At 39.5% G+C, this 18,463-nt stretch overlaps 1 long non-coding RNA gene across 4 annotated transcripts in view; it reads left to right on the top strand.

Annotated features, from left to right (window-relative positions):
* LOC116420833 overlaps positions 1-2,076 on the top strand; it is a 30,074-nt gene extending 27,998 nt beyond the window's left edge. For 3 of the 4 annotated variants that reach the window (XR_004231293.1, XR_004231291.1, XR_004231294.1), the window contains 2 exons: positions 525-1,004; positions 1,103-2,076. This is a non-coding gene — a long non-coding RNA (uncharacterized LOC116420833). The remainder of the gene's footprint in view (positions 1-524; positions 1,005-1,102) is intronic. The other variant, XR_004231292.1, reaches the window with a different exon arrangement.
* The last annotated feature ends 16,387 nt before the right edge of the window (positions 2,077-18,463 follow it).

The following is an 18,463-nucleotide window of genomic DNA, read 5'->3' as shown; positions in this document are numbered from 1 at the left end:
CAAGCAGTACAACTGCAGAGTTCATGGAGCACAACCTTACAGCTCATATAATGCAACCTCAACTCAAGGACTACACCCTCAGAGCTCAAGGAGTACAACCTCAGAGTTCATGGAGCATAACCTTACAGCTCATGTAGTGCAACCTCAGAACTCAAGGTGTACAACCTCACAATTCATTGTATACAACCTCAGAACTCTTGGAGTACAATCTCAGAGCTCATGAAGCATAACCTCAGAGATCATGGAGTACATCATAGAGCTCATGGAGTACAGCTTCAGAGATCATGGAGTACAACCTCAAAGCTCAAGGAGTATGACGTCAGAGCTCAATCTGAGTACATGGAGCTCATGGAGTACAACCTCAGAGATCATGGAGTACAACCTTAGAGCTCATGTGTACAACCTCTTTACTCCACAGTACTCATGGGTCCTGATGTAGAACTTCTCAGCATCAAATACTATTCATGAGTCTAGCTGAATCCAATAGCTTCTTTCCTCTTCCAACATTTCTATTTCTCCCACAGTCCTGGCAACCTCTGCAACAACTTCAATCATGTCCAATCTTTACTGCCAGAATCCCTGGCCGGGTTCTGGAACATATCCATATCTACCTGGCAACCTCTGTTCACACTCCTGCCAGCTCCACACTTCCTTCATTGTTGTCAGAGAATTCATCTTCCCTTCTCTGCATCAAATCCAACCTGAAAATCCCTTCTCAGAGCTTCCGTGTGACTTATTCTTTGGCCACTATAACATGTACCAAGAGGAGAATATGGAAGGTCCATGAAAATACAAGTACAGAGCCATTTGCTTTTTGGACAACTCAAACTGGATGGCCCTCCAACAACTCAAACTTAAGCACTCCAAAATTGAACTCATTATCTTTTCCCCAAAACTAACTTTCCTTTCACTGTCCAGGTGCCTACATCTCCCTAGTCACCAGATTTAGAACCTGAATGCTGTATTCAACTCCCCACTCTCCACTCCACATATCCTATCCATTGGTAAATCTTGCTATTTCTCCTTTTGTCTTTTCTTCGCTTTTTCATCTATTTCATTTCTACTTTTTATCTCTTGAATATTTCCCCTTCTCTCCACTCAGATTTTCATAATTCACCAATGAGGAAATTGACTCCGAGTTTAAGGCGTTTCCATGTTGCATCAGAGACAGGATTTGAACTGTCGTCACTAGACTCTAGCATCAGACTCTTTCCACTTCATTCATACTTCACCAATGAGGAAATTGACCCTGAGAGTTTAAAGCATTTCTATGTTGCATCAGAGACAGGATTTGAACTGTGGTCACTAGACTCTAGCATCAGTCTCTTTCCACTTCACAACTGTCCATTAAATAAACATCTTTTTTTTTCCTTCACTCTCAATATTCTTGTGATCTCATTGGCTCCCATGGAATCAGCTATCATCTCTATGCAGATGCTTCCCAAATCTATATTTCCAGCCCCAGTCTCTCTGCTGAGCTCAAATACTGCATCACCAGCTGCCTGCTGGACATCTCTGCCTGAAAATCCCATTGGCATCTCCAATTCAATATGGCCAAAATGGAGCTCATTATCTTTTACCCTAATCCCATCTTTCCCTCCATACTTCCCCATTTTGGAAAAAGGGCCCCATCATTCTTTCAGCTCCTCAGGATCACAATCTCAGAATCATCCTCAGCCCATCTCCCACTCCCCATATCCAACCAGTTGCCAAATCTTGTCAATTCCACGTCTATAATATTCATCCCCTTCTATCTAGTTGTAACACAACCAGCCTGGTTCAGACCCTTTATCATCCTTTACCTGAATGACTATAATAGCTTCGCAGTCAGTCTCCCTGAATCTTGTCTTTCCAATCCATCCTCTGCACAGCTGCCAAATTAATGTCCCCACAGTGAGGTCTGACCGTGTGAGTCTCTGAACTCAAGAAGTTTCAATGTCTCTTCCTTGCCTCAAAGACAAAATGCATAGTACTTTTGGGGGGATTTAAAGCCCTTTCAAATCTGACTCCAGATTACCTTTTAAAAACAATTACTATTAATCTTGCCCCACTTACACACACACACACACACACACACACATATATATACTTCTGTCAAATTGACCTTGTTTTTTTCCTATATACGACCTTCCATCTCCCCTCCATGCTTTTGTGCATGCTGTCCCCTATATTTAAAATGGTTTTTTTCTCTTTACAATTTTTTTATTAAAGCTTTTTTATTTTTCAAAACATAATTCTTCAACATTAGCCCTTGTAAAACCCTGTATTCCAATTTTTCCCCTTCCCCCATGCCCTCCCTAGATGGCAAGTAGTCCAAAATATGTTAAACATGATAGAAATATATTTTACAGCTACTTCTTGAAATTCCTAGTTCCCTTTAAGATTCAGCCCCTGTTCAAGAGACCATTAAAACTGTTAGTGCCCTAAATCATTTTGCATTTGTTTTGTATATAGCTTGCTGTAGTAAGAATCTCTCTGGCTTCACCCTCCACAAGAAAACTAGCTATATTACCCCAATTAAGTGCCCCCTGGGTAGGTAGAATGTGTCTAATGTTATTGGCTTGAACCCCAACTAGTTGTGTTTCTCCCACTGTTATTTACCAATGACTTATGTCCCAATTCTGTTTAGCCATTTAACATCAATTGCCCCCATCATTGTAAGGATATGTTTCCCCTCATGGTGAGTTTCTGGGATTAGTGGGGACACTTGAGTACAGTTTCTATGTAGACTTGGTTCTATTACATTTGTGTCCAAATACGATATTGCTGTCAGATGTAACTGGACTGACTTCTCTAAGAATTTTGATTTTGGGGGCAGTGATGTTGGGCTGGCTGCAAAACTCAGCATGAATTCTGGGATTTCAGATTTCTAGGATAAAATTTATAATCCTTATGAAACTCACAAATTAGGGCCTCTAGATTAGCCTTCACTTAAAATGAAAGAACAAATGGCATATCAAAGTCTATTTTCTCATGTCATACTTGGAGGGCTGAGGTCTCAAGTGAGAAGCTCATAGTATTGCCTCTGGATACTGCCAAAAGAGGGATCCGAAAAAGAACAGAAACGGACCAATCAGATCAAAGCAGAATGGTCTAGGCTCTGGTAAGCTAATGTCTTTTGGAGGCACTCTCTGTTTAGTTATACATTCAAATGAGAATGTATTTGTTTTCATGGACCTCCCATATCCTCTTTGTACAGGCTATAGTGGTCTAAGAATAGGTCACACGGAAGTTCGACCAGAACCAGATATGAAAGTCTACACATGCTCCAAAGTATGACTCCCCTAACTTTTCCACCTTCAGTCACAGAATCACCTTTCTATAGTTAGAGTTCAAAGGTCACGTGGTCCAATCCCCTCACTTCACAGAGGAAGAAATAAACCCTGAGAGTTTAAGGCATTTGTCCAAGATTTCAATAGAGACAGGATTTGAACCCAGGTCACTGCACTCTAGTTTCAGATTCTCCACTACAACACAACTGTCCCATTAATAACATTTCCCCTCTCAATATTTTCTTTCTTGTAATCTTATAGGTTCCCATGGAGTAAGTTATTATCTCTATGCAGTTCCCCAAATCTATATTTCCAATAGCCTCTTCACTCTGGAAGTGCTTCTCTCCCTTTAGTCCCCTACTCTGATGGGTTAGTTCCTGCTCAGGACCAATATTTAAGCAACTACCCAAACCATCCACAACCACTTCAGGTTCTTGACTCTGGACTTTTCATGCGTACCCTCTCCTCCATTCTGCTCTCCTTGCTTCCCATGCTCCTGTGGTCTTTCATTAAAATGTAAGCTGGGACTATCTTATTTTGTTCATATTCTCTGTTTAGTAATAGTAATTGATAATTGTAATAATAGTAATTGATCATCTACCTGTCATCTCTCTCTCTCTCTTTTTCACTCTCTCACTCTCGCTTTCTCTTTCTTACTCTCACTCTCACTCTTTCTCTCTCATACTCTCACTCTCACTCTTTCTCTCTCACACTCTTTATCACTTGCTCTCTCTCACTCTCACTATCTTTCTCTTTCTCTCTCACTCTCTCTCTATATAAACTCTCCAATCCTATTTATCTTCTCTTTCTATGTCAATCCATCTATTATCTCCCTATTTCTCTATCACTTCTCCATATCTATATATCTATTACCTCCATATCTACCTTCTCTCTCCATATGTATGCAGATATGTATTGTGTATATGTGTGTACATGTCCACCTAAGACATTACGTTACTTGTCATTCCTGCTTTCCCAGAAACAACCACCTAGCTGCCTCCATGTGAGAACGAGTATCAAAGGCAGTCTCTGCATATTAACATGTCCAGTTATACTGTATTTACTTCTCAGAACACATCTGTACCATGCCCCCATTAGAATGTAGGCTCCTTGAGGGCAAGAACCATCTATCACTTACACTTGAACCTCCAGTCCTAGCACACAGTAGGTACAGAATGAAGGCACATTTGAACCTCCAGTCCCTAGCACACAGGTACATAATGAAGGCTTGTGAGTTGACTGATTGCCTTCAAAGACTTCCTCTAAAACTCCCTGTCCCCTGATAGCGGGCAAGTATCTTCACCTGTCTTAAGCTTTAGTTCACCCTCTCTTTGGACTGGAGGAAGTTTAACTCTTGCAGGCACAAAGGGGAAGCAGGCTATGTACGCTCTGGGTCTAGGTCTCCCGTCCAGCTGTTTACAAGGTGCAGGGGCTGTGTGGACATCTGGGACAAAGGGAGTGGCTCTAGAGTGATGGAAGAGGTGGAAGCTGGGCAAGCTGCTCAGGGGTGGGCTCCGCAGTCTGGAGGAGGCTCTTGAGCTGGGACCCATCTGCTCTGAGCTGCACTGTTGATGGTCTGAGTGCTGGTTAATTGGGCACTTGATAAAAGTGTAAACCTGTTACAGAAATGAGCTTGCTGTGCCCTAGGCACCCCTGTGGAGTCATTGGAGGCAGGCCTCGGGTAAATCACCCAGCCCCAGATTTCCCAACATGCGGTGCATTAGAGGCAATATTGAGCCTCTAATCACACTCAGTCCTGCTTAGCCACCTGAGGAAATAGTCTGTGTATGTCCCTTCTCTCCCAATAAACTCTGCCATCTGTCTATGGCCAGAGAGCCTGCTCACGACTGCCTGAATCCAGGGGCTCTTAATCGCCTGATACAAAATAGATCATTCCCATTTCACAGATGAGAAAAACCAAGGCCTGAATTCCCTTACAAAGTCAGCTGCTCCTGACCAGGCATCCTTTTTTTCTTTGGATTGAAAGCAGGCTTAGTGAGTTCATTCTAGTAAAAGGTAAATGCTGTGAAAATAATTCAACAATCCAACACATATTAATTAAGTACCTTTGTGCCAGATACTGTGTTGGGCTTTGGGATATACCAAAACAAAAAGTGAATAACCCTAGCCTTCCAGGAGCTCACATTTTATTGTGTGAGAGAATATGTAAACAGAAAATTAAATATGAAAAAAAATCCAAAGTCATTCCCTGGGGAAGAGCACTGGTCAAATATAAAGGGAATTTTATTAAGAAGAGCATGGAGGTCCCTTCCCAATGGAAGGATGTGATCAGAAAATGAGGGCAGGGGATCACTTTATCTCTGTCCCCAATACCAAGCACCACAACAGGCATTTCGTAAATACCTATTGGTTGCTTTTTTTTGACTCCTAGTGCATACTGGAAAATAGTAAGTCTTTAACACTATTTGTTGAGTTGAATTGACACTAAACAAGGAGGCAACCATCCATGTCACCATTCCTAAGGTACAAGAATCTCTGAGTCCATGTGGTCCAATCTCCTTATTTTACTGATAAGAAAATGGAGCCAAAGAGGTCATGATTTGAACTCAAACTCCCTGATTTCATAGCTACTTTCCCCTGAACCCTGTTGCCTTCATTTTAGATTTGTCTCTTCAAAATAGTTTTGATTTGTGTCAGTCACAAAATATCAGTCCACAGAGAGAAATATAATATAGAAGACCTAGATTTGAATTCCAGTGCTATCATTTATCTGTGGCTTTGGACCACCACTGATTCTTAGTTTCATCATCTGTGAAATGGGTACAATAACATTTGAGCTCCCTAATCCCAGGAACATTGAAGGGAAATGCTTTGGAAAATTTAAAGAACTGTAGGTCAATCAGTCAAACAGCATTTATCAAGCACCTACTATGTGTCAGGTGTTGTGAAATACTGGGGATAGAAAGAAAAGTAAAAACAAAAACCAGTCTTATAACTTACATTCTGATGAAGGAGTCACCATCCAAACCATTATGTATGTGATAAATTATAGGCACAGTATAAACTGAAGTTGGTCTCGGAAGGAAGACACTAAAATTAAAGAGGAGTGGGAAAGAATTCTTGCAGAGCTGCTTTATCTGAAACTTGGAGTCCAGGGAAACTAAAAGACAGAGATGAGGAAGAGGTTAGTTCTAAGTATGAGATAGAGCCTGTGAAAATTCTCAGTCAGTTTGACTCAGGGACAGTTTGTTTTGTTTGAGCAAACAAGGGAGCCGCTGCCATTGGAGAGACAGGAGGTATAAGGTGTAAGAAAGCTGGAAAAGCAGGAAAGGACCAGATTACAGTAGGCTTTATAAGTCAAGCAGAGAATTTTATATTTGATTTCAAAGACAATAAGGAACCACTGGAGTTGATTGAATCGGGAGGTGACATGGTCAAGCTGGGTTTTAAGAAGATCAGTTTGACAACTGAGTGGAGGATAGATTGGAGTGGACAGAGATTGAAGTGGGCAGACCTACCAGCAGGCTTTTGCCATAGTCCAGGGATGAGGTGATTACGGCTTGGACTAAGGTGATAGCAGTGTCAGAGATCAGAAGAGGTTGTATATGAGCGATGTTACTAAGATCAAAACAATAAGATTTGGGGATGATTGAATACAGGGTGAGGGGGGCAGTGGGAGAATGAGAAATCAAAAATGACACCTAAAGTTTTGAGTCTAGTTACTAAAGACTGGAAAGAAAGTAGATGTTCTTAATAGTGTTAGAAAGTACATTCCTTGAGAGTAGAGATTTTCATTTTTCATCTTTGTATTTTTAGCTCCTAGCTCAGCTTCTGACTTGTAGTGGGTATTTACTAAATTATTATTGATAAATTAATTGACTTCATAACAACTATACAAGTTGTGGCACATAAATGTCATGAAATAGAATTGCACAATAATAGAAATACAGATGAAGAATTCAGAGAAGCACGAGAAGACTTCTACGAACCGATTCAGAATAAAATAAGCAAATCTGGGTGGAAAACAATATTCATAATGGCTACAACAATGTAAATGAGAAGAATTTTTTTTAAAAATTAAGGTTATATCATGCTGAGCAACAGTCTTAAAGAAGAGGTGAGAAAATATACTTTTCTCTCTTTTTTGCAGAGGTGAAGGATGCTGGATACAGATCACTGCATAAAAATACTATCAGATTTAACAAATGTGTTAGTTTCCTTCATTACAAAATATGGTTCAATAGGTAGAAAGAGGGAGCACATTGAAACAAAGACAAAGTAAAAATAGAACATGGTAATAACAATGAAAAGGTTTTGTTTTTTGTTTTTGTTTTTTTGCTGAGGCAATTGGGGTTAAGTGACTTGTCCAGGGTCACACAACTAGGAAGTTTTAAGTATCTGAGACCAGATTTGAACTCAGATCCTCCTGACTTCAGGGCTGGTGCTCTATCCACTGTACCACCTAGTTGCCCCAATTAAAAGTTATTTTTAAAAAAGCAAAATTAAAGCAATATAGAAATAGTATTGTCTGTTTTCATCATTCCTCTGTGAGCAAAGGCAGGTGAGTAGGTCAGGGGAACTATTAAAAATAATTTGGGTCACCCAACTGCAGCACACAGTCCCATTTTCCATACTCTACTACCAAGGTTGTGGAAGGAGCCTTTAAAGTTCTTGAATAGAGGCATCTGAATGCATTTTCTCTCCCCTAGAGTCCTGTAATCCAATCAGTGCTGCTTTGGGCTTGGGAAGGGGCTCTGTCCCATGAGGAAAGTGATTCAGAAAATGTCAGGGGGTGAAGGGAATTTCCGGGGAAAGGGAGCAGTGTTGAAAATCTCCTCCCAGCTCAATGTACCCTTTCCTTTTCTCCCAAGGAAAAAGAATAAAACACCAATAATAACCCAACTGCTGGATTCCCAAGTGAGTGAGGGTTAATCATGTGCAACCTGTCCCCCAGCTGAACAGGGACCAAGTTAATCGTAATATTTTAATCACTACCATGTGCACTCCTGATCCTACTGACTCTCTCCTGAGAGGCCAGGGTTACAGGGGGGGTGGGTTCTCCCTCCATCCCTACCTCCTACCCAACCTCCACATGCTGAAATAAGCTTAGATTTCTTCACAAAATTACAGAATCTCAGCACTTACTTGAACAAGAGAATCCTCTCTACAACCACAGGAAAAGTGGCCCTCTGGCCTTTGCTTGGACAGCTCCAGTGAGGGAGAACCACACCCTCCTGAGGTAGCTCATTCCATTTTTTACAGCTTTCATTGTTAAGAAGTTTTCTCCTGAAGGGACCCACTTATGCAAAAATGTTTGTAGCAGCTCTTTTTGTGGTGGCAAAAATTGTGGTGAGATACCCGTCAGTTGGGGAATGACTAAATAAGTTATGGTATATGAATGTAATGGAATATTATTGTTTTATAATAGCAGGCTGCTTTCAGAAAAGCCTGTAAAGACTTATATGAACTGATGCTGAATGAAGTGAATAAAACCAGAAGAATATTGTACAAAGTAGCAGCAGGATTATGTGATGATCAACTATGATAAACTTGGCTTTTCTCAGTAATATGTTGATCCAAGACAATTCCACTAGACTTGGGATGGCAAATTCCCCAGAGAAAGAATTATGGAGACTGAAAGTGGATTGAAGCATATTGTTTTCACCTTTTTGTTTGGTTTTTATTTCTCATGGTGTTTCCCTTTTGTTCTGATTTTTCTTTCACAAAATGACTAATATGGAAATGCGTTTAAATGATTGTGCATGTGTAATCTATATCAGATTGCTTGTTTTGTTGGGGAGGGGGAAGATAAGAAAAGGAGGGAGAAAAAAATTGGAACTCAAAATCTTACAGAAACAAATGCTGAAAACTATCTTTACCTTGAATTGGGGAAACATGCTCTTGATTTTTAAAAGTTTTCCCCAAACCTGCATCTTTGCAGTTTCCACCCATTATTCTTGGTTCTACCCTCTGGGGTCAGGCAAAACAAGTCCAATCCTTGGACATCAGATACTCAAAGGCAGCTACCCCCTTTCCCACTCCTGATCTTTTCTTCTTCAGAAAAAACAAGTATGGCTTCTTCAGTCAATCCTCATATGCCACAACACCTCATATACCACCGTCAGCATCTTGATCACCCTTCCAAGGATGCCCTAAAGTTCATTAATACCCTTCCTAAAACATGGATCCTAGATTAAACATGACATCCCCAAGAGGCTCTGGTGAGAGTAAAATTCAGTAGACTATCACTTGTTTATTTCTGGAAGTAATGCTTCTCTTAATGCAACTCAAAAGTGTATATAGTTGGGTTTTTGTTTGTTTGGGGGAGGTATTTGGCTGCCATCTCACACTATTAACTCCATTCATGATTCACTAAAACCCTCAATTTTTTAAAAAGGAAAACCACCATCTCTTTACACTTCCCTGATCATGTGCTTGGAAAGTCTTTTTTTCTTTTTTCTGAGAGAGGCAGTTGGGGTTAAGTGACTTGAGAAAGGTCACACATCTAGGAAGGGTTAAGTGTATGAAACTGGATTTGAACTAGGTCCACCTGACTTTAGGGGCAATGGTCTATCCATTGTACCATCTAACTGCCCCGCCCAGGAAATTGTTATTCTTGAATATTAGTAGAAGAATTTACATTTATCCTATTAAATTTCATTTTACCAGATTCAACCAGATGCCGTAGCTCATTAAGATCTTTTTGGCTTCCACATCCACTGTATAACTTATTTTTCTTTGTGTCCTCTGTGTTATTTAAAATTTGATAAGGATGCTAGGATGTCTTTATACAGAGCATTGATACATGTTAAACATTATGGGAAAATGCACTGATCCCTGGAGCATTTCCACGGAGATGTCCTTTCCCAGTGATAAAAGATTGTTGACTGGCTATTTAAACATTCTGAAGCCTTGTCCTTTGATTATCATCTTCTCCATGTTCCAATGGTTCCTGGACTTCCATGCGAAGTGCCAACCATATTCTGTCTCTTTCATCAAACTTTCTCTCCTTCCTCATCCCCACAAGAGGAAGAAACTTCTGAGTTGAAAGCTTATCTTGTCTCTTGAGTCATCCGTTCTGTTGTCCTGGAACTTTGAATAAATATTGGAATAACCAGATAACTAATCAACAAGAAAGCTTCTTGAACTTCACTTCTCTGACCATACTCACCTTTCTCTAAATGGGTTCAGGTCATAGACCAATCAAAAAGTCACATAGTAAATTAGTGGTAGGGATAGGAATTTGAATCCAATCCAAACAAAGCCATCTTGTCCCATCATTAGAAGAATAAGACATGCAATATTAGCATTTCTCAACAGTGCTAAACTCTCAGAATAAACAAGAAAAAATAGAGTTATTTTTGTCTACAAGCATTTATTAAATGTTTTCTATGTGTTAGGCACTGTGCTAAGCACTGAGGATGCAAAGAAAGGTAAAAGTAGTCTCTGCACTCAACAAATGAGGAAGACAACATGTAAATAACTAGATACCTACAAGATGCAGACTAGGTAAAAGACTAGGTAGAAGATGATCTCAGTGGAAGGAACTGATATCTCTAAGGATACTGGGAGGAATGGCCTCTTACAAGTAGTGAAATTTGAACTGATCCCGAAGGAAGCCAGAGAAACTAAGGGTGAGGGGACAGAGCTCCCATTGACATGCTGTCCCCATGCTTATCAGTTGACATCATAGGGAGGATGTATTTACTAAGGGAGTAAGAACAATTAGTATAAAACACCCCCAAACATTTTTAAGTTTATCATACATTTTCCAAGAGAAAGTGGACTTGAATTTATCATGTACCTGTTACTAAAGAACAACTCAACTATTGATTGTTAAAATTACTTTTCTTCTTGGTGTTCTGATGAAGTTCCCCTTTAATATGGAGCAGTTTTTCCTGCTGGCCTCCTTCTAGATTTTTGAAGCTACCTTTTGACAATACATCTAATTTGTCCTTGGCTCTCAAATACTGCATTAACTATTCTAGGCCTGACGCTGAGGTGCTTCTCCCCACTTTCCCAAGGGATTCCTTCACTGGGGCTTGGCTGAAAAGCTTCTTCCCTAAACTGCCAGATGCTAGAATCTTTGAGTTCTAAAACTTGTCTGTGATTTGATGCAAAGTCACAAGATGTGACCGAGAGAGAAACAAAGAGAGAGGGAGACAGACAGACAGACAGAGTGAAAGAGGAGAGGAGAGGAGAGGAGAGGAGAGGAGAGGAGATAGGAGAGAGAGAGCATTGTGTATATAAAGAAAAGGGCAGGAAGAGTCCCTGTTTTCAAGGAGTTCACAATCTAGCAGGGATAGGGAGCATTGTTTTTCTGCCAAGGGCCATTTGGACATTTATAATCATTCCCAAGCCATATACATTATCAACTTATAGAACTCAAGCTGTGGGAGATTTTTGTATTTACCTTTCAGCTCATCATTACCTATAGTAGCCTTAGCAAATGATTTTGTGGACCTTATACAGCCCATAGGCTGGACATTCCCCATCCCTGAATGAAAGAGATAACATGTAAACGACTATGTACAAATAAGATGAAACAGGATAAATTGAAGATAATTACCAGAGGAAAGGCTCTAAGAAGGAGGAGGACTAGTTGGGGGAGGGCATTATTGGCATTCTGTCCCCTTCCCTGAAGTCTGTCCCCAAACTTCTTTTCTCAACTCATAGAATAACAGAGTTAGACATGAAAGAGACCATAGGTATCACTAAATCCAGCCCCTTGGTTTTATAGATGGGGAAACTGAGGCTCAAAGACATTAAGTGACTTACTAAGTTCACACAGGTTGTAAGATGATACAACTGGACAATGATCAAGATCCCCTGCCTGCCAATGCAACCCTTTTTTTCTTACTCTCCAACCTAGTCTGGTCTGCCCATTGTCTTCTAGGTCTGCTATGATAAAATGTCACAAGGATAAATATAAAACCCTCTGCTTGGGTTGAAATTTAAACTTTAGATGCATAAATATGAGCGAGACAGGGCTTAAACAACAGCAATTTTTCCAAAAAAGTTTCAGTTTAGTTCAATAGACAATTATTTTAAAATTCTTGAATTAGATTAAATAGAAAAAGATTGGAGGTTTTAGTGGTCTACAAGTTTTATCAGTCTTTCTCAATTAATATAAATATTGATATATATGCATAAGTATGAAAAAGTCCTTAAGTAATATAGATATCCTTAAAATTAAAACATTATATATAGACACACAAATACACACACACACGTGTGTGTGTGTGTGTGTGTATGTGTGTGTGAACTGCACAGATTCTCAGTATTTCAGAATCTGAAGAGCCCTCTTTGGCAGCCATCTGGTCCAATCAATACTTGAAAAACATTCTCCATTGTAACACAATGGCCACGCAACATTTGCTTAAAACCTTCAAGGGGGAGGGGAGGCAGGGCTGATTGTCTAGAATAAGTCCATTCCATTCTGAAGAAACTCTAATGAGAAGAAAGGTATTTGTTCTCAAATGTCAAGCCTATGGAGTGGATAGGGTGCTGGGCCTGGAGTTAAGAAAATCAAATCTTCCTTCAGACACTTATTAGCTGTGTGACCCTGAACAAATCACTCAGCCTTTCTATCTTAGTACCCTCATATGTAAAATGGGAACAATAATAGCATCCACCACCTCCATTTTTCTGGTTCTGCCCTGTGGGGTTAAATAGAATCAATAAAATCCCTCTTCTAGTAGGACTTCTTACACTTTTTCTACCTGTGATCCCTTCTTGCTCAAAAAATGTTTATGTAATCCTGGTTATGTGGATATATAAGATAGATATACAAATCAAACATATTCTAGTAACAAATCATAACTTCACCACTCCCACATTCAGTTACAAGACCCTACATGGATTTGCACTGCACAGTTTAAGAAGCTGGAGTCTGGAGGATCATCTTCCAAACACCTGAAGAGAGCTCTCAAGCCCAGCTCCTTCCTCCCTTTCCCCACATCTTCCTTCTTCAGTCTACATATCCTCTGCTCCTTCAAGTAACCTTCACACAAAATGAACAATCAATTGTCCTCTATATGCTTACCGGGGTCAAGATGATATCACACAAATAAAACAGAGGCAGATAGAATAAATACAACATAGCACAGGCAATAGGGAGATAGTCTCAGAACCAGGAAGAACTGTATACAACAAGGTCCAACTTCGACCCAAATTGGTTACATGGCCCTTAACAAGTCACTCAATCTCTCAGTGCTCCAGGCAACTCTGTGAGTATAAGATACCTAATTTTTTGGGGAAAAGGAATTTACTTATCCAGTAGTTCCCTTCACTGAGGAAATCACAGATCCAGTCCTGATCCCATATAATATATATAACATACAATATATGATATGATATATAATGCAAAACAAAAAAAAATAAATGACATAACAACATATATGTTATATAACATCCCATCATCAAAAGTAATGTTGTATGTACATATCATAGTAGGTTATATTGTCATGTTCTATGATAAATCACATCGTATTACATTGTGTTAAATTATCTTATTGTTCATGATGGGATGTTATATTACATTATATTATGTTATAGATTGTGATGTGAACATTGAAGGATTCCAGTGAAGGGAGTCAGAAATTTGGGCTGTTTTACATTTTTATATGAATAAATGACATGCCCAACAAGTTGATAGATGACGCCAAGTTGGGATAGCCAATATGTTGAGTTGATAGAATTGAGATCCAAAAGGATCTTGTCTGGCTAGAATGTTGGTCCAAACCAAAGAAATGACAGAGGAAAGGAGCTGGACCTTTGATGAAATTAATTTAGGGTCTTCCCAGCTTAAGAAACTCCCTCTTCAAATTAAGTGGTACTTGCTATGCAACTTTCAGTCTCAGAGAGCTGTCTAGAACCTAGCTTCTTAAACCCAAGTGGAGTCTTGTAAATGAATATTGGGGGGGCATGAAATTATGATTTACTATCAGTAAATGTTTGATTTATATACCTATTTTCTATACCTGTATACCCAAAGTCATGTAAAAAAAATTCTTGGGCAAAAAACCAATTCTAAGTGGAAAAAGTTTAAAAAGCCCTAGTCTAGAACAAGAGTATGTAGAATACAGAGACAAAACTCTCAACACATCAGGGAAAATTTATTTCACGTCTTTTTAAATATAGTTTTTTTTATTATATATGCTTTCTCAAAATGGAAATTTATTGTTACATATTTTGAATCTTCTCATGTTCTGGTGTGCACATGCCATTTATTTTCCTCTTTCTGCCTTTTTTCTTTAGTTTTTCTTTTGTATTTAAGTTTTAAAAAGAGAAAAAAAATCAAGTCTGTCACTCTTAAAAAAAATTATTTGTTGTTTTGTTTTCTTTTCCCCTTAGATCAAACCTAAATTTGTCTCTTTGCCATTTTCACCCATCGTTCATGGTTCAGGTCTTTGGACTCAAATAGAAAAGAAAATCTAATCTTTTCTCCATAAGGCATTCCTTCAAATACATGGAGGGATATTTTTTTTCCTTTTGTCTTCTCTGGTTTAAAAATGTCCAATTCCTTCAACAGAATATCATATGATATAAATTCAAGTGTCTTCCCCATCTTTGATGTCCTATTCTATACACTTCAACTTAACAATGTACTTGTTTAACTGTTGTGTCTATAACTAAGCACAACATTCCAGTAAAATTGGATAAAGACAGAGGATAGTTGTACTATTCTCTTTTCCTAGGAGTTACATAGTGCATTGGATATGCTACTGGGCCTTGAGTCAAAAAAAATCTTAGTTCAAATCTGACCTCAGACCCTAGCTATGTGAACTTGGGCAAGTCACTGAACTTTTATTTGCTTCAGTTCTTCATTTACAAATGAGGACACATTGGAAAAGGAAGCAGCAGACACTTAGGTATCTTTGTCAAAAAAAAAAAACTTCATGGACAAAGTTTATGGGCCAAGAAGCATTGAACATGACTATATAACTGAACAACAGCAACAATAACATACATAGGTCTATGTATACAACATATGGCTATATATTCCTGCTTACTCACTCAAACTTTATTATTAAAGGAGGGAGAATAATCTAACAACTACAGGTATCAAGAAAGTGTTCTTGGAGGTGAAACAAAATTTAAACCTTTCCAGAAAGCTTGATTTTTCTTTCTCTGTTGTGACTTTTCTTTATTTAGGCATCAGTGCCATATTAAGGAAAAGATTAAAATGTTACTGGAAAATGTTTGACAAAGCATATACAAATACAACATATAAATTTTTGAGTTTTGAGTCAACTAGCATGAATCTATGTATATCTATTTAAGTTTGACTGTATTAAACTAGAGTATTGAATGCTTAGCTACTCAGGATCACATAACCAACATACATCAAAGGCAGGACTTGAACCCAGGTCTTCCCAAGCTAAAAATGAAAATTCCATTTCCATGAAATGCCTGATATACTCAGGCCCACAAATTTCTGCCCCAACCCCAGGCAATAGTAAGCCCAGAGTAACTCCTCAGTGCTCGCACACTCACACAGGTATATCCTGGTGAGGGTGTATATAGGCTTGGGGGTAGGGGTGAGGGAAGAGTTACAGAAGCCTGTAGCTAATTTATTTGTCATACTGCTGCCTCTGGAGAGATATGACACAACATGTCAAATGGATCGGTCTCACCTTCCTTTTCTCCCTTGCCTTGGGAATATTATGGTTGCTTCGTTAGGTGGTTCAGTGGCTAAAGTACAAGAATTTGAATCAGAAAGATCTGAATTCAGTTCTAGCCTCAGACACGTACTCTTTGTGTGATCCTGGACAAATCACTTTTCTTCTGTTTGCCTCAGTTTCCTCAATTATAAAATCGGGATAAAAATGTTACTTACCTCCCCTGGTTCTTGTGACAATCCAGTGAGATCATATTTGTGAAGCACTAACTTAGCACAGTGCCTGGCACATAATAGACAATAAATACCCGCTTCCTCCCTTCCCTATGGAAGGAAGGTCAACATGGGTATATCCTTCTCCAGGATACTACATGATAAGATAGGAACAGCTGCAGTAAAAAGGCACTTAGTGTGATTTGAGGGGCAATAGAAAGAGCAGTCAGTCAACAAGCATTTATTAAGTGTTTCCTATACATCAGGTGCTCTACTAAGTACTGGGGATACAAAGAAACACAAAAAAAAATGGTCTTTGCCCTCAAAGATTTCACAGTCCAATGGGGGAGATGGCATGGAACAACTATATACACAGAGATTATATACACTGTAAATAGGAATTGCCTTCACGGCTGCCCTTTTAGAGCCTTCACAGAAGAATCCGGGATTTGGAGTTAAAATCTTGGTTCTCCTAATCATTATTGCCTTCAGACTTCAGATAATTCACTTTATTTCTTTGGGTCTCAGTTTCCTCATCTGTTAAATGAGAAAGTTGGGAAAGATAGTTTCTGAGTCCCATTTTATCTCATCCATGATGACATAACATAATGTAAATTCACTGGCTATCATGTGATGGCAAAAAACAAAATGAAACAACCCTGGATTTCGAGTCTTAAGAAAACTTACTACTGCTGTGACCTAAGTTAAATCATGTCATTTCTGAACCTCAGTTTCCTCACCTGTAAAATTATATTAAAAAAATCAATTAACAAACATTTATTAAGTACAAGCCAAGAATTTAGCATTCTGCTAAAAATTCAAACATAAGATTAAGTCAGTTGCTACCCTCAAAGAGTTTATATTCTATTGAGAGAGGTTAACAAATGACATCTGTTAAATACAAAATCATCCTTTTGATCTTACTGGACCTCAGTTTCCTCCTTTGTCAAATAGGAGAATTGGACTAGATGACTTTTGAGTTACTCTCAGCTCGAAATTTTATATCTCTAAATTCTAAGAGGGCCTTGAAGGCAAGATGATATGAACCTGGGATTCTCCCTGTAGAAAGATAGAATATATAATATGTGTCAGTGAGTCATCACATATGACCTCATACCATCCCTAGAGACAACATGGAAAGAACTTTGGAGTCAAAGGATGACAGTTTGAATCCTAGCTTTGCCCCTTGGCAGCAGAGTGACTTTGGGCAAGTCAACCCTCTGTGGCTCAGTTTCCTTATGAATAAAATATTCATTTTATGAATGAATATTCATTCCCACCCCAAAGTATCCCAAGCCAGATGCCCTCTCTACCTTTTATGTTGGATTCAAAGATGATAGATGGATGAAAGTGGGTGACAACTGGAAATATATATTTCTGACAGACCAATAGGAGTTGGATGACTCTTTAAGATCTCTGACATTTCTATCATCCCCTTAAGGTAAGCATAGCAGGAATTCTTATCTACATTTGACAGCTGGGGAAATCAAGGTACAGAGAGAAAAAGGCAATTGCCCATAATGACCCACATTCAGTAGAATAAAATCTAGACTGAACCAGAGCATTACAGGCTAAGTTGCATGCTTACCCACCGAGAGCCGCAGGAATTTCCCTTTTAGTTTTGGCCATTTGGAAAGATCAGCCAGGGGATGTGACCTGTCCAAACCTACACGGTCTGGTGCTTAAGCCCAAGGCCTCTGGGGCAGGGCAGGGGAGGCCCCTGGGGAATCCAGCCTATAAAGGTTAGTGAAGCTGTCTTCCTAAATTTATACCGAGGCTCCCCACCAAGGGAAAAGAAAGGAGGGGAAGCCGACGGGGACCATTACAGTACCGGCTTGATGGTCTTATATATCACGCTGTATAAATGGATCCACTCGGGGAAGTATCGAACGGTGTTTGTAAGGAGACAGTTCAAGCTGTATCAGCCCTGACTCGTTCATCAATGCCCTAGAAAGCTCTGGCCAGAGACCTAGAGTCTCCAGTATGGCCAAAAGGCCTCTCCAGACTGAAGTCCAGCTTCCAAGCTATTCCTTCATGGTTGGGATGAAACTAGTAACAGCCTGAACTGGCTTCCTTACTTGTCTAATATGCCATTTCAGCTATTCCCACACCATCCCAAACCAGCTGCCTTGGGCAGCTCTTTCTACCTCCAGTCCTGGAGCTGCAGATGGTGGATGGATAGAAGTTGGTGACAGGAGGACATATATATATTTCTGATGGGCCGATAGGGATCGGACAGGCAGGTGGGCTGAAGTGGGCAGAGTCAGAAAGAAGGCACAGAGCAGTCAATTATGCTTAAGGCTTATAGGATCTGGAGAGGCCCAAGACTGATAGCCCTCGAGCCAGCGAGACAGACAAACAGACAGACTCTGTTCGAGAGAGAGCTCTGATCTAT

This window comes from Sarcophilus harrisii, chromosome 1, assembly GCF_902635505.1.
Source record: "Sarcophilus harrisii chromosome 1, mSarHar1.11, whole genome shotgun sequence".
Lineage (NCBI taxonomy): Eukaryota > Metazoa > Chordata > Mammalia > Dasyuromorphia > Dasyuridae > Sarcophilus > Sarcophilus harrisii.
The sequence above is the reverse complement of the archived record's forward strand: the minus strand, read 5'-3'. Positions and strand labels throughout refer to the sequence as shown.